The 14,165-nt window shown below is 36.6% G+C and overlaps 1 protein-coding gene across 2 annotated transcripts in view; it reads right to left on the reverse strand.

Annotated features, from left to right (window-relative positions):
- LOC136039588 (uncharacterized) overlaps positions 1-14,165 on the reverse strand; it is a 221,891-nt gene that overhangs the window by 160,724 nt on the left and 47,002 nt on the right. The gene's annotated exons all lie outside the window — the stretch shown is intronic.

Here is a 14,165-nt window from a genome sequence, read left to right on the forward strand (position 1 = left end):
GGAGGGGAGTTAGAAGAATTTTTTCCTTAGGGAGAAGCAATTTTTCAAAAAAGAGGGATTTTCTGATCAATATTGGGGGGAGGGGAAGGCAACGACACTGTTGTGCAGGTACATATACCAACGAAAGCCATGCTTTAAAAAAAACGTAGCATATACTCTTTTGTGAGGACGGGAGAAGAAAACTTTTTCTCTTCCCCGGAGACATAAAAATCTAATCCCCTCCCCCTCTCCAAAACATAACTTTCCCTGAAAGCTTCAACTTGATCTCCCAACTACTAGACAAAAAAAGGCATACTTGTCAAACTATGTCTAAAATTTGACATGTTTTAACAAAACTTACTGACTGTATGCAATAATTACAGAGAGACATACTAACTTGCCTTTAGGCGCGAGGCATAGAATCGAAAATAAACATTCTTTTGAGAGGATCTAAAAACCAAGTGACTCTGGTTGTAAAAAATACTCCAGAGGAACCGATACCAATTAGACAAAATCACATGATTTATTTTAGATTTGTGACCAGGGTCGGATTCAAAGCTTTGACGCTTCTAGGCCCAAAATCTTATGCCGATCCGTTTTTACGAGATTTTTGGCGAAATCTACGAAAATCCGGGGATAGTCGAAGAATTAACAGAACCCAGCCGATGAGCCTGAGCCAAAAGTAATGAAAGAGAGAGGTGATACCAAATTCTCAGATGTCATTCTTGAAAGACATCTGACAGTTTATAAGTGGCCATGGAATTTGCGTGTGGTTTTAAAAGCAGTTTTTCATGAATAGGCAGCACGGCGAAGGAGCGCACCTGGTACTTTGAGGTCTTGGCCTATTGGTAAATCCAGGCCTGTTTATGACAGTTTGAGTGTTATGGACACCTACCAATTACATAAAGTAATACATTTTTCTTAAAAACAAGCAACTATTTATGTCGAAATATTGAAATTCGAATCTGTCGCTTAATATTATCGATTTTAGACGCCCAGCCTATGCTGGATTGGCATAAAAGGAAGCTCGGTTTTCGAGTAGCTTCGAATTTACATAGATGCTCAATCATGCTAAAATGCTCGTTTTATGATAAGGTTTCACAAATTATGGCTGGCAACAATATTTTGTCTTTCCTTTATTAGAGAAGCTTCAGGTTTAACCTGCCTTAAGCTGGATATAAACACTATCAGAAAAGAGCAAGATATGAGTTGGTCCATTGCAGAGGCGTCCATTGGAGGGATAGGGTTACTACTCCCTAGTTTAAAAACACCTTTTTGGAGGTATTTTCACTGAAAATGACTTTTTTGCTATTTTCATTGAAAAATCGAAAAAAGCAAAGAAACGAAATACCACCCCCCCCCCCTAGATCCAAAAAATACATTTTACTCCCTTCTGTACATTTACTTCAATTGACCACTGGCCAGCAAAATTAAAATGATAAGGAAAAAAAAAATACAAATCATATTCATCTTTTGGTTCCTATATATCAACTTTTATATTTATGACAGATATCGTTAGATGGTGTTGGTTGTTGTTTTCTTAATGTCATGGGTAGAGACAGGCCATCAAAATTGTGCAACTCCTTTATTTGTTTGTCAACAATAAAGAGGAAACAATTTTGCTATAAGTGTGATAAAGAGGACATGATTTTAAGTTTCTGATGTCAGAAGAAACAACCTTGGAAATAAAAGTAATTAGATGAATGATAAAACTATTCACAACCAATAGCTTATTTCTTTTGAGTGTTTGTGTAGTTCTTTCAGTATATAATCAGGAGACAGGAAGTTTCAATACATCAACTAACTATTAAGGATATTGAAAAAAAAAGCATTTTTAGACTTATAGTGAAATGGCGGGAAATATAGTTCATGAATCGTTAAATAAAACTTAAAATTGCATTGACTGCGTTATTTTGGAAGGGCAATTGATGTGATCCAAAAAGAAAAATTATACAGAAATACAACTAGGAGGTATTTTCCGTTGAACTTCTACCACTGCAACTAGAGTCTAGAAAGAGTCACCGGTTCTAAAACGTAAGATGAGTACTCATCAGGAGGTGAGTACTTCACCGTCAGGGCAGTAACTCTCATGTTAAAAAGAATCCTAAAATAAGGAATGTAATAATACAATTTTTATTTTATGTTAGTTTTAGATATAGCCTAAAGTAATATAAGGGACGATCGGGGAGGGGGGGTCTGAACTGTCACAAACACGACTTTAAACATAAAAAGAGCATACATAAAATTAACAATCTATAGTTGCCTCTCTTTCTCTTCTAGCAACAACAACAAAAATGACTAAAAACAGAAAAGGTCCACACAGGGGGGGGGGGGGGGTGTCAAAATAAAATGATTTTGGCCCTCTGGAATTATCATAGGCCTATTCATACCTAAAAAAAACATTTCCTAAAAATTGTCTTTTAGCTGTTTCAAAATAAGGAAGTTTTTTGGGCAGTCGCTTTTCGTCCGTAAAAATTCAAACATTAGCAACGTGTTCCTTCCCGAAGACAACTACACCTTCAAAGAAAGTAATACTCTCTTAGGCTGCTTGGTGCTATGTGTTTTTAGCTGATTTTTGGCTGATTTTTCAGCAAAGGTTTCATCACATTCTCTCCGACTTATAATGAAGGTAATATTAAAGCCAATAGTGACACTCCTTCTTGTCAATAGAGGTCAAAACGTCAAAAAGAACACACAAAAAAATACTGTCAAAACTTTGTAATAAGATAATTAGGTTATGCTGAGATTCTCCTCTTTAAAACTAAATTAATTTGCAAAACAAAGGCAAAAGAATATTATCAATTTATTAAGCGTAAATTTTTGGCCCATGAAATGAGGGGTTCTAATTCTTTAATCCCCCCCCCCTAATGTGCTTCTGGTTTGCAGCTTGGCTCATCTTTATTAATTTAGTAAAATAAAAGAAGTTTAGGCAAAGATTAGTAAAGCTCGCAAGATCGAATTGAAAATTCTTGCGGGTGCTGGAGGGCGAACTGAGCTTTGAGTTTTGGCTTGGGGGAAGGAGCCGAGGAAAGCGAAAGAGACCAGGTATTTTCCAACTCTAGGGATGTTATGTTTTAAACATATGATATATAAGTTTATATTCTTATTTTTCTTCCAACTGGTCATACACCAACCGTGTTTCAAGATTTTCTTCTTTGGCTTTATCAGATTATCAAAATGGCACATCTGCTTTTTTGGAATATTATTTCTGCATCTCGGGAGCGAAAGGTGGGGATCAAACTGAAACTTCCAGAGTGTTGGTGGGAGGAGGCAAGAGGGCTTCACGTTTCGTATTTAGAGGGGGGAGTGGGGGTCAACAAATTTGTGTCATCGATTCGCCTTAAAACTTCGGCACTAATAATCCCGATGAAGCTATTCACAATGAGGTTCACCACTAGTTCAGCGCTAAGATAAAATTTTAACAGGGTCGTTCAAAGCATTTGGAGGCTCCACCCCACCTCTTATGAGTATATTTTATTTTATAACAAAATTATAAATTTATTTTATGAAAGATTCCGTAAATCTTCATAGCCCCATAAAAACAGATTTAATGTGAAAAGGGGGGACAATAATGTGCAGGTAGTATAACCACCTTAGCGTGTTAGAAGCCTTCTCTCCCCCTCCAGGAAACTCTTGAAACTCAATGATTTACATTAAGGAAAGTCATTTGAGAGGATGAAAGGGGGTCATGACCCTGCTCTGATTTCAAAAAACGACGGAAGATGCAACAGCATACATTTTGACTCCTTAAATGTGTGAAATTGCCAAATATGGCGCGGATACATAGGTAGCCAAGGAAAATTGGTAACCCGAGGAATAAAGATTAGCGATGACATGCCAAACACTTTATGAATGAAGTATCTCGGTCTTCATCAGTGAAAACAAAGAATAAAAAAGAACACATCAGTGCCACCAATAGCCTACAAAAAAAGGGGTTTTCCTTGTCGTTCAAGGTGGGGGGCTGCAAGTTTTCTTATCATGGTTTTGGCACTGGTGATTCCAAATGAGTATTTATTTTGCTACTTACGTACTATCCCGACCCCACTCAAGACATTTGATCATTAAGATCTAAGAAAAACCGGTTGTTCTGTCTGCAGTAGGTTATAATTAGCTTAGTCTCATTGAGAAAAACTACGATATAGGTATATTTTTATTGAATATTTAATGTATAGAGGTTTAGGAATTCAATATAATGTGTTCGGGTGGCCTGCTTTCCATAATTCTCTTTTATAGCTTCCATAATTGTGTTTCTAAAAATAATATTCTCATCCTGTTTAGGTAGATTTTCATCAGGTTTAACCTAGCTTCACTTCTTGGGTGGAGTCGGGATAATATGTAGGTAACCTTTTTTTGTTCCTACGACATTTTCGAAGGTTTTAGCCTATCTTTTTAAATTTCCATGGAATTGTTCTCAAATTAGCATTTTACTATTAAAATTTATCGAAATAATAGTTATCATTCATGAATCAGCAGCAGGGGGAAATTTTTCTGGAATTTTTTGCAGTTTTATTTTAAACGTATTTGTTTTATTTTTTGGTTATTTTGGGCCGTGGTTTGTTCTTTACTAGGTTGCAGCGAATGGGGCAAATATGGGTGATTTTAGTAAAAATAGGTCTTAAATATCCAATGAAAAGCAATGAAAATCAAATGAAAAGCAAAGAAAAGCAATGAAAATCCAATGAAAAGCAATGAAAGCAATGAAAAGCTTATTAGAGCTTGTAGTGAAAACTGCTGCGAAATTCCACAGAAAAGGTAAATATTTTGAAATTTTAGCGAGCTCAACTAAAAGTTGAATCCAAAAGTCAAGACAAAATACAAAAAAATGAGATACAAGAAAATTAAGAACTATACTAGCTACGTAACAAGCAGCGGTTGAAGTTAACTTGTTATAAATGGTCTTAAATTGAGCTTATCAATATGCAAGGAATTTGGCCAGGCTGCAGGTAAGAAAATCGTAGCTCGTCAATAGCCCATTACCAGATCACATTTTTTCTTGTTTAAAAAAGAAGAAGAAGGGAACATCTTATAAAACTATAATTATAGACACAACTAGAAAAGAAGAGATGGGTGTAAGGCTTATAAGCATGGGTGCCTACAGACATTTTCGCAAGGGGGACGGGGGGGCAAACCTTTAAATAATTTTCCATGACACGGCCATATTATGTAATATTTCAGATAAATGACACTCCTTCTCCAAGTTTTTCAGGGAGGGGCTGAATGTCTTATCACCTACCCATGTGCGGACAAGCAGGTTATCTGTCCCTTCTAAGCTAAGGGAAAAGGAGCCATTTCACCTTATGGATTTTGTCCAAGAGAGAGCTAATAAGCTAGGGGCCAACTGGACAGCAGGGAGGCAGATATATCGTCTTTTTCCACAGCTGTGCACTTGCTTTAGAGGAGTCTTCTTAGGGATTATGCTTTGTAAGGTGTGGTTCTGCCTTTACTCACCATCCTCCAAGCAACATTCATAAGTTTAAATATCTTATGAATGTTTCGACTATTCGCTAGCCTGGTTACATTTAAACTATGTCTGAATTAGACGTTATAATAACGCTTTTGTGCTTGATTAAATTCAGAGAATTTACACTATCTTTCTGGGTCACTTCCGGTTTAACTGTCTCACATCCCTCCCTTTCCCCCACTAATGATTGTATATAGCCCTACGTAATTTTTAAAAGTTTTCGATTTTCCTGTATTTATTTTAAATTGCCCTTATTTGCCGTTGTTTGGTGATATTATTGCTTTTTCCTCAGATTGACTGTATTTGGGTTAAAATTCTAGAGAAGGAAACATGTTAAAATAATTTTTACTTCATAATATGCAGAATAATTGTAGTTTGCACATTTGTACTGTAGCTCCGCTTGACAACCAACCCCCCACCCCTAATGTGCAAATATATGGCCCAAATAATATATTTCCCATGTGATTTCCGGTTCTTTATTTTGTCTAGTTGATTCAATTTAAGGTCAATCTCCTAGGTTGAAAGCTAATTCTATTAAGATAGCATTGAAATACGTACCGAGATTTCCTCCTTTCTCATTGGCTTAATTGCTCTCTTGAGGGTTGTACCAGAATATTTAAACTCTGTTGACTTAATTGAGATATTACGACCGGATTTAAAGGGAATTTAAATTTTTCACATGTCTAATTGGTAACAGCTGACCATTGGAATTTGGTTGGTTACAAGTCAGATAACGGTTTAGCATTTGAATTTTCACAATGGGCAGAAAAAAAAACGAGAATAAATAAGGGACAGGAAAACCTGAGACATTGGTAAGTTCTATCTCAACGTTATAGTAGAATATATTACTTTTATTCATGGACAAGTTACATTTTCAAATAGTTCGTGGTAACAAACTGCAGTAAGGAGCAACCAGGCTCAATAGTAACCAAAACTCTAAAAACCGAAATTTTGGTACAAATAGTTACATCAAATGAATTGCATTTTAATGCTAATTTTAAATATATAAGTTTCATCAAGTTTAGTCTTACCGGTCAAAGGTTACGAGCCTGAGAAACTGTGCCTTATTTTAGAAAATAGGTGGAAATACCCTCTAAAAGTCACTGAATCTTAACAAAATTACACCATCAGAGTCAGCGTATCCGACAACCCTACTGTAGAAGTTTCAAGCCCCTATCATAAAAAAGGTGGAATTTTGTATTTTTGCCAGAAGACAGATAACGGCTACGTACTTTTTTGTTTTTTTTGTTGTTGTTTTTTCCTCAGGGGTGATCGTATCGACCTAGTTGTCCTAGTATGTCGCAGGAGGGTTCATTCTAACGTAAATTAAAAGTTCTAGTGTCCTTTTTAAGTGCCCAAAAAATTGGAGGGCACCGAGGCCCCCTCCAACGCACATTTTTCTCCAAGGTCACCGGATCAAAATTTTGAGATAGCCATTCTGTTTAATTTAGTCAAAAACCTAATAACTATGTCTTTGGGGATGACTAAATCTACCACAGCTCCCGGGGGAGGGGTGGCAACTTATAAGCTTTGACCATTGTTTACACATAGTAGTTGTTAATTATGAATCGTACAGACGTTTTCAGGGGGACTTTTTGTGTTGGGGTTAGGGTGGGTCGGGGGGGGGGCAGGTTACGTGGGAGGATCTTTCCATGGAGCAATTTTTCATAAGGGAAGATAATTTCCATGAAGGGGTCGCAGGACTTTCTAGCATCATTTAAAAAAAGGCAATGAGAATTTTTTTTCAACTGGAAGTAATGATAAACATTAAAACTTAAAAACGAACATAAAATATTACTTATATAAGGGGGTTCGTCTCTTCCACAATACTTTGCTCTTTAAGCTAAAGTATTTTTAGTAACTCTAACTAGTTATTCTATGGCCTTTGTGATTCAACGGTCATTCTGAAAGATTTGGGACAAAATTCAAGCTTTAGTGTAGAGAACGAGGTATTGACGAGGGGGCAAACCCCCTCATATACGTAATAAAAATACACAAATATATAAGTTCGTTACATAAGTTAATTCGTAAGGTACGTATGTTTGTTACTAACAAAAACGTTTGTAAAAAAAATAAAACAAATCTAGTTGTCTTTTTAAGCAACCAAAAATTGGGAGGTAACTAGGCCTCCTCTCCCACCCCCCTTTTTTTAGCGAAGTCGTCCGATCAAAACTATGAGAAAGCCATTTAGCTTGTAATTAACATAAAAATTGCTTCTCCAGACTAAACATCCGTATGATATATGGGTAGATTATTGCAAAATATATCGTGCGAAGAATACTTTCTGCCAGAATATGCTTCAATCTTTTGAGGATGCCAACTCCACGTGCAACTTTGGTGGAGATAATGTCGCTATGATGCTTCTACGATAGATTAGAAGCATTATGGAAACCGAGGTACCGCAGTGAAATAACTTGTAAAATAGGCTTTTCACCAAATAGAACTTTACTACTTACATCAACAGAATCACCCACTCTACAGAATGTCAGTAAAAAATTTTCTTTACATTCATACACAGCAAACTTACACTTGTAAACATCTCTAATCTTTTGAGAGTAGTACGAGCTTTTGCTATCAAATTATCTGCGGATTTTGGAAATTTTGTTAGCAATAATGTTAGTAATATATGTATCCTTTAGATAAACGCGCATCATGTTCACGTAAACTAAATAAAGTAAAGGGCCCAGCACAGACATTTTGCTATTTATAATGTTAGATATTGTCGTATGAGTGTCTACACCAGGAAACTACTTTACCCCATGAAATACAAGGCTATCAAGCATGGACTCTTGATCATAATTAAATGAAAAAAAACTAGTTTTTTTAATTGTAAGTAAGGAGCGACATTAAAACTTAAAACGAACAGAAATTACTCCGTATATGAAATGGGTTGTCCCCTCTTCAACGTCTCCCTCTTTACGCTAAAGTTTGACTCTTTGCCACAATTCTACTTTTTAAAACAATTAAAAGCTTTAGCGCAAAGAGCGAGGCGTTGAAGAGGGGACAACCCATTACATATACCGAGTAATTTCTGTTCGTTTTAAGTTTTAATGTCGCTCCTTACTTACAGTTAAAAAAAACTAGTTTTTTTTTCATTTAATTTCTGAACGTTTTTGAATTAATGCATGTTTGATTTTGGCTCTCCACCATAGGACTTGTCCAATCTTATTGAATTTTTTGTATTGAATCAGATTGACAGATTATTAGAATGAAATTTGCATATTAATTTCTTTTTGGCTAAATGGCTTTCTCTTAGTTTTGAACAGACGATTTTGAGAAATAAGGGGTGGGGAAGGAGGCCTAGTTGCCCTCCAATTTTTCGGTTATATAAAAAGACAACTATAACTTTTAATTTTTAACTAACGTTTCTATTAGTAAAAAATATACGTAACTTAAGAATTAACTTACGTAACAAACTTTTATATTCTTATATTTTTATTATGTATATAAGGGGGTTTGTACCCTCGTTAATGCCTCGCTCTTTACACTAAATCGTAAGTTTTGTCTCAATTCTTTAAAAATGACCCCTGAATCAGAAAGGCCATAGAGTAAATAGTTGAAATTACTAAAAATACTTTAGCATAAAAAACGAGGTATTCATCTCCTCCTAAATACCTCGCTATTTATGCTAAAGTATATTTAGAGCCCCTCTTATGCGTAATAATCTCTGTTCGTTTTAAGCTTCAATGCTACTCCTTACTTTCTCCTTAATTGAAAAAACTTTTTCATGTTTATTTTTTCATTGTTGTTTTTATAGTAGTTTTAGAAAATCCTGCGCCCTTTTCATTGAATTTCTCTTCCCCCACGACATATTTCTCCAAGGAAAGATTTACCCGCATAGCCCCCTCCCCTCAGCCCCACCCCCAAAACCAAAAAAAATCCCCCTGAAAATGTCTCTACACTTCCCAATAGGATTATTAAATGTAAACACTGGTCAAAGTTTGTAACTTGCAGCCCCTTCCCCAGGGACTGTGGGGGAGTAAGTCATTCCCAAAGACATAGTTATTATGGTTTTATACTATGCGGAACAAAATGGCTATCTCAAAATTTTGATCCGTTGACTTTGGAGAAAAAATTAGCGTGGGAGGGGGCCTATGTGCCCTCCAATTTTTTTGGTCACTTAAAAAGGGCACTAGAACTTTTCATTTCCGTTAGAATGAGCCCTCTTGCAACATTCTAGGACCACTTGGTCGATACGATGACCCCTGAAAAAAAAAAAAAAATAAACACGCACCCGTGATTTGTCTTCTGGCAAAAAATACGAAATTCCACATTTTTGTAGATAGGAGCTTGAAATTTTTGCTATAGCGTTCTCTGATACGCCGAATGCGATGGTGTGATTTTCGTTAAGATTCTATGACTTTTACGGGGTGTTTTCAGCTATTTTCCAAAATAAAGCAAATTTTCTCAGGCTCGTAACTTTTGATGACAAAGACTAAATTTGATGAAACTTATATATTTAAAATCAGCATGAAAATCCAATTATTTTGATGTATATTTTAGCATCAAAATTCTGTTTTTTAGAGTTTCGTTTATTATTGAGCCAAGTCGCTCCGTTACCACGAACTGTTTGATTATCAAGCTTTTTTTCTATTCGACCAATTTTCTCCTCCAAATTTTCAATTTGAAATCTCAGACAACCTAGTAGAGCCTGCTCAATTTTTGCAAACTTTGGATTAAACTCGAGCGTGATTGAATCATAAACCTGGCTGATTATCAGTTCAGTACCTTCTTTGTTCAATGAATTTGGGTCATTGAACTTTTCAGTAACTGAAAGTAAACGAAAGTAAGGAGCAGCATTAAAACTTAAAACGAACAGAAATTACTCCGTATATGAAAGAGGCTTTTCCCCCTCAACGCCCCGCTCTTTACGCTAAAGTTTGACTCTTCTCTTAACTCTATTTTAAAACAGTAAGAAACTTCAGCGTAAAGAGTGGGGCGTTGAGGAGGAAAAGTTCCTTTCATATACGGAGTAATTTCTGTTCGTTTTAAGTTTTGTTGTTGCTCCTTACTTTCATTTAAAAAAACTTGTTTTTTTTATTTAATTTCTGGACGTTTTTGAATTAATGCATGTTTTGATCTTGGCTCTCCGCACATAAATAATTAAAACAAAATGTACATATTAATTAATTGCAATTAATCGGAAGATTTTGAGAAAAAGGAGCGAGGGAGGAGGCCTAGTTGCCCTCCAAGTTTTTGATTGCTTAAAAAAGCAACTAGAACTTTTATTTTTTTACAAACGTCTTCATTGGTAAAAAATATACGTAACTTACGAATTAACTTACGTAACGAACTTCTATATTAGTATGTTTTTATTGCGTATATTAGGGGGTTAAACCCTCGTCGATACCTCGCTCTTTACACTAAAGCTTAGATTTTGTCCCAATTCCTTAAGAATGACCTCTGAATCACAAAGGCCGTAGAATAAATAGTTGAAATCACTAAAAATACTTGAAGCGTAAATAGTGAGGTATAACGAGAAGGTAAACCCCTCATATGCGTAATAATTTTTGTTCGTTTTAAGTTTTAATGCTGCTCCTTACTTTCAGTAGAAAAAAAATTTTCATATTTATTTTTTCGTTGTTTTTTCAAATAATGCTAGAAAATCCTGCGTCACCTTCATTGAAATTATCTTCCCCCATGAGAAGTTTCTCCATGGAAATATCCTCCCAAGTAACCCCCCCCCCTCAAATCTCCCCCTAAACCCAAAAAAATCTCCCTGAAAACGTCTGTACACTTCCCAGTAACCATTACTATATGTAAACACAGGTCAAAGTTTGTGACTTGCAGCCCCTCCCAAGGTGACTGCGGGGGAGTGAGTCGTCCCTAAAGACATAGTCATTAGGTTTTTCGACTATGGTAAATAAAATGGCTATCTCAGAATTTTGATCCGGAGACTTATGGGAAAAATGAGCGTGGGAGGGGGCCTAGGTGCCCTCCAATTTTTTAGTTCACTCAAAAAGGGCACTAGAACTTTTAATTTCCGTTGGAATGAGCCTTTTTGCGACAGTCTATGACCATTCAGTCGATAAGATCACCCCTGGAAAAAAAACAACAAAAAAACAAACAAATAAACATGCATCCGTGATGTCTTCTGGCCAAAAAAAATGCGAAATTCCACATATTTGTAGATAGGAGCTTCAAACTTCTACAATAAGGTAACGGGAACAATAAGGTTCTACGTTAAGATTCTATGACTTTTAGGGGGTGTTTTCCCCTATTTTCTAAAATGAGGCAAATTTTCACAGGCTCGTAACTTTCGATGAGTATAACTGGTCTTGATAAAACTTATATATTTAAAATCAGCAATAAAATGCGATTCTTTTGATGTAACTATTGGTATCAAAATTCCATTTTATAGAGTTTTGGTTGCTATTGAGCCGGGTCGCTTCTTACAACAGTTCGTTACCACGAACTGTTTGATTGGTTATATTTTCCAGCAGATGACTTTTTATTTTCTCCAGCTGGGCTTCAGTTGTAGCTAATTGTTCGTAAATCGGGGCGATACTTGAAGACACCGAGTTAGACCATAATTTATCTCTTGCTTTCAGGGCTTAAAAGGTCTTAGAAAAAGTTTCGTAAATTTCTGTGGTATTAACAAGTTTTTGTGGCACTTTGTATTTACGAAGTGACATATAGTGATCATAAATTATGTCGGTCTGTCTGTCTGTCTTTCCCTGTTTTACTAGTTTAGGCCCTTCCAGATAAGCTAGGACGATGAGATTTGGCAGGCGTATCAGGAACCAGACTAGATTAAATTAGAAATAGTCGTTTCCCCGATTCGATCATCTGGGGGGAGTGGGGAGAAGGTTAATTCGAAAAAAAAGACCGGGATGAAACTTGGTGGTAAAAATGAGCACAAATCCTAGATACGTGATTGACATATTCGGAACGGGTCCGCTCTCTTTGGAGAAGTTGGGGGGAGGGTTAATTCTGAAAAATGAGAAAAATCAGTACCAGACAAGATTAAATTAGAAATAGTCATTTATCCGATTCGACCGTCTGTGGGGGGGGGGGGGGAGTGGAGTGACGGTTAATTCGAAAAAATGAGGTGTTTTTAAGTTACGAAGGAGTGATCGAATCTTAATGAAATCTCATATTTAGAAGGATCTTGCAACTCAGATCTTTCATTTTAGATCTGGCTGAATCCAGTTTCATTGGGGAGAGTTGTGGGGGGGTATCAGAAATCTTGGAAAACGCTCAGAGTGGAGAGGTCAGAATGAAATTTGGTGGCAAGAATAAGCACACATCCAAGATACGTGACTGACATAACTGGACCGGATCCGCACTCTTTGGGAGAGTTGGGGGGATTAATTCGGAAAAATTAAAAATGAGGTATTTGTAATTTATGGACGGGATATTAGATCTTATAAAACTTGATATTTAGAAGGATCTTGTGCTTCAGAACTCTTATTACAAATCCCAACTAGATCCAGTGAGAGTAGGCGGAGGTGGATGGGGAAACCGAAAATCTTGGAAAATGATTAGAGTCAAGAGATCGGGATGAAACTTGGTGGGTAGAATAAGCAAATATCGCAGATAAGCAATCGCTCTCTTTGGGGGAGTTGGGGGGGGGGAGGGTTAACTCTGAAAAATTAGAAAAAATGAGCTATTTTTAACTTAGGAAAGAGTCATCAGATATCAATGAAATTTGATGTTTGGAAGGATATCGTGTCTCATAGCTCTTATTTTAAATTCCGACCGGATCTGGTGACATTGGGGGTAGTTGGAGGGGGAAACCAGAAATCATAGAAAACGCTTAGAGTGGGGGGATCGGAATGAAACTTGGTAGTAAAAATAATCTTAAGTCCTAGATATGAGATTGACGTAACTGGAACGGATCTGCTCTCTTCAGGGGAGTTGGGAGGAGGAGGGATAATTCTGAAAAATTAAAAAAATAAGGTGTTTTCAACTTACGAAAGAGAGATTGGATCTTATTGAAATTTGATATTTGGAAGGATACCATGTCTCGGAGTTCTTATTTTAAATCTCGACCGGATCCGGTGAAGAGGAAGTTTGGAGGAGACCTAAAATCTTGGAAAACGCTTCGAGTATAGGGGTCGGGATGAAACTTGGTGGTAAAAATAAGTACAAGTCCTAGAAACGGGATTGACATAGCCGGAACGGATCTGCTCTCTTTGGGGGAGTTGGGGGGGGGGGGTGATTCTAAAAAATTAGACAAAATAAAGTATTTTAACTTATGAAAGAGTGATCGTACCTTAATGAAATTTCATATTTAGAAGGATCTCGAAACCCAGATCTCTCATTTTAAATCCCTACCAGATCCAGTGTCATTGGGGGGGGGGGGGCAGGAAATATTGGAAAACGCTTAAAGCGGAGAGATCAGGATGAAACTTGGTGGAAAGAATACGCACAAGTCCAAGATAGGTGACTGACATAACCGGTTTGGATCCGCTCTCTTTGGTGGAGTTGGGGGGGAGGGGGGTAATTCGGTAAAATTAGAAAAAATGAGGTATTTGTAACTTGCGAACGGGTGTTCAGATCTTAATAAAATTTGATATCTAGAAGGATCTTGTGCTTTAAAACTCTCATTTTAAATCCCGACCAGATCCGATGACACTGAAGGGAGCTGGAGGGGGAAACTGGAATTCTTGGAAAACGTGAAAATCGAGGTATCTTACGAATGGGTGATCGGATCTTAATGAAACTTAATATGCAGAAGAATCTTATGTCTCAGATAATCCATTTTCAATTAGAATTGGAT

The sequence above is a fragment of the Artemia franciscana genome, chromosome 19 (assembly GCF_032884065.1).
Source record: "Artemia franciscana chromosome 19, ASM3288406v1, whole genome shotgun sequence".
NCBI classification, from domain to species: Eukaryota; Metazoa; Arthropoda; class Branchiopoda; order Anostraca; family Artemiidae; genus Artemia; species Artemia franciscana.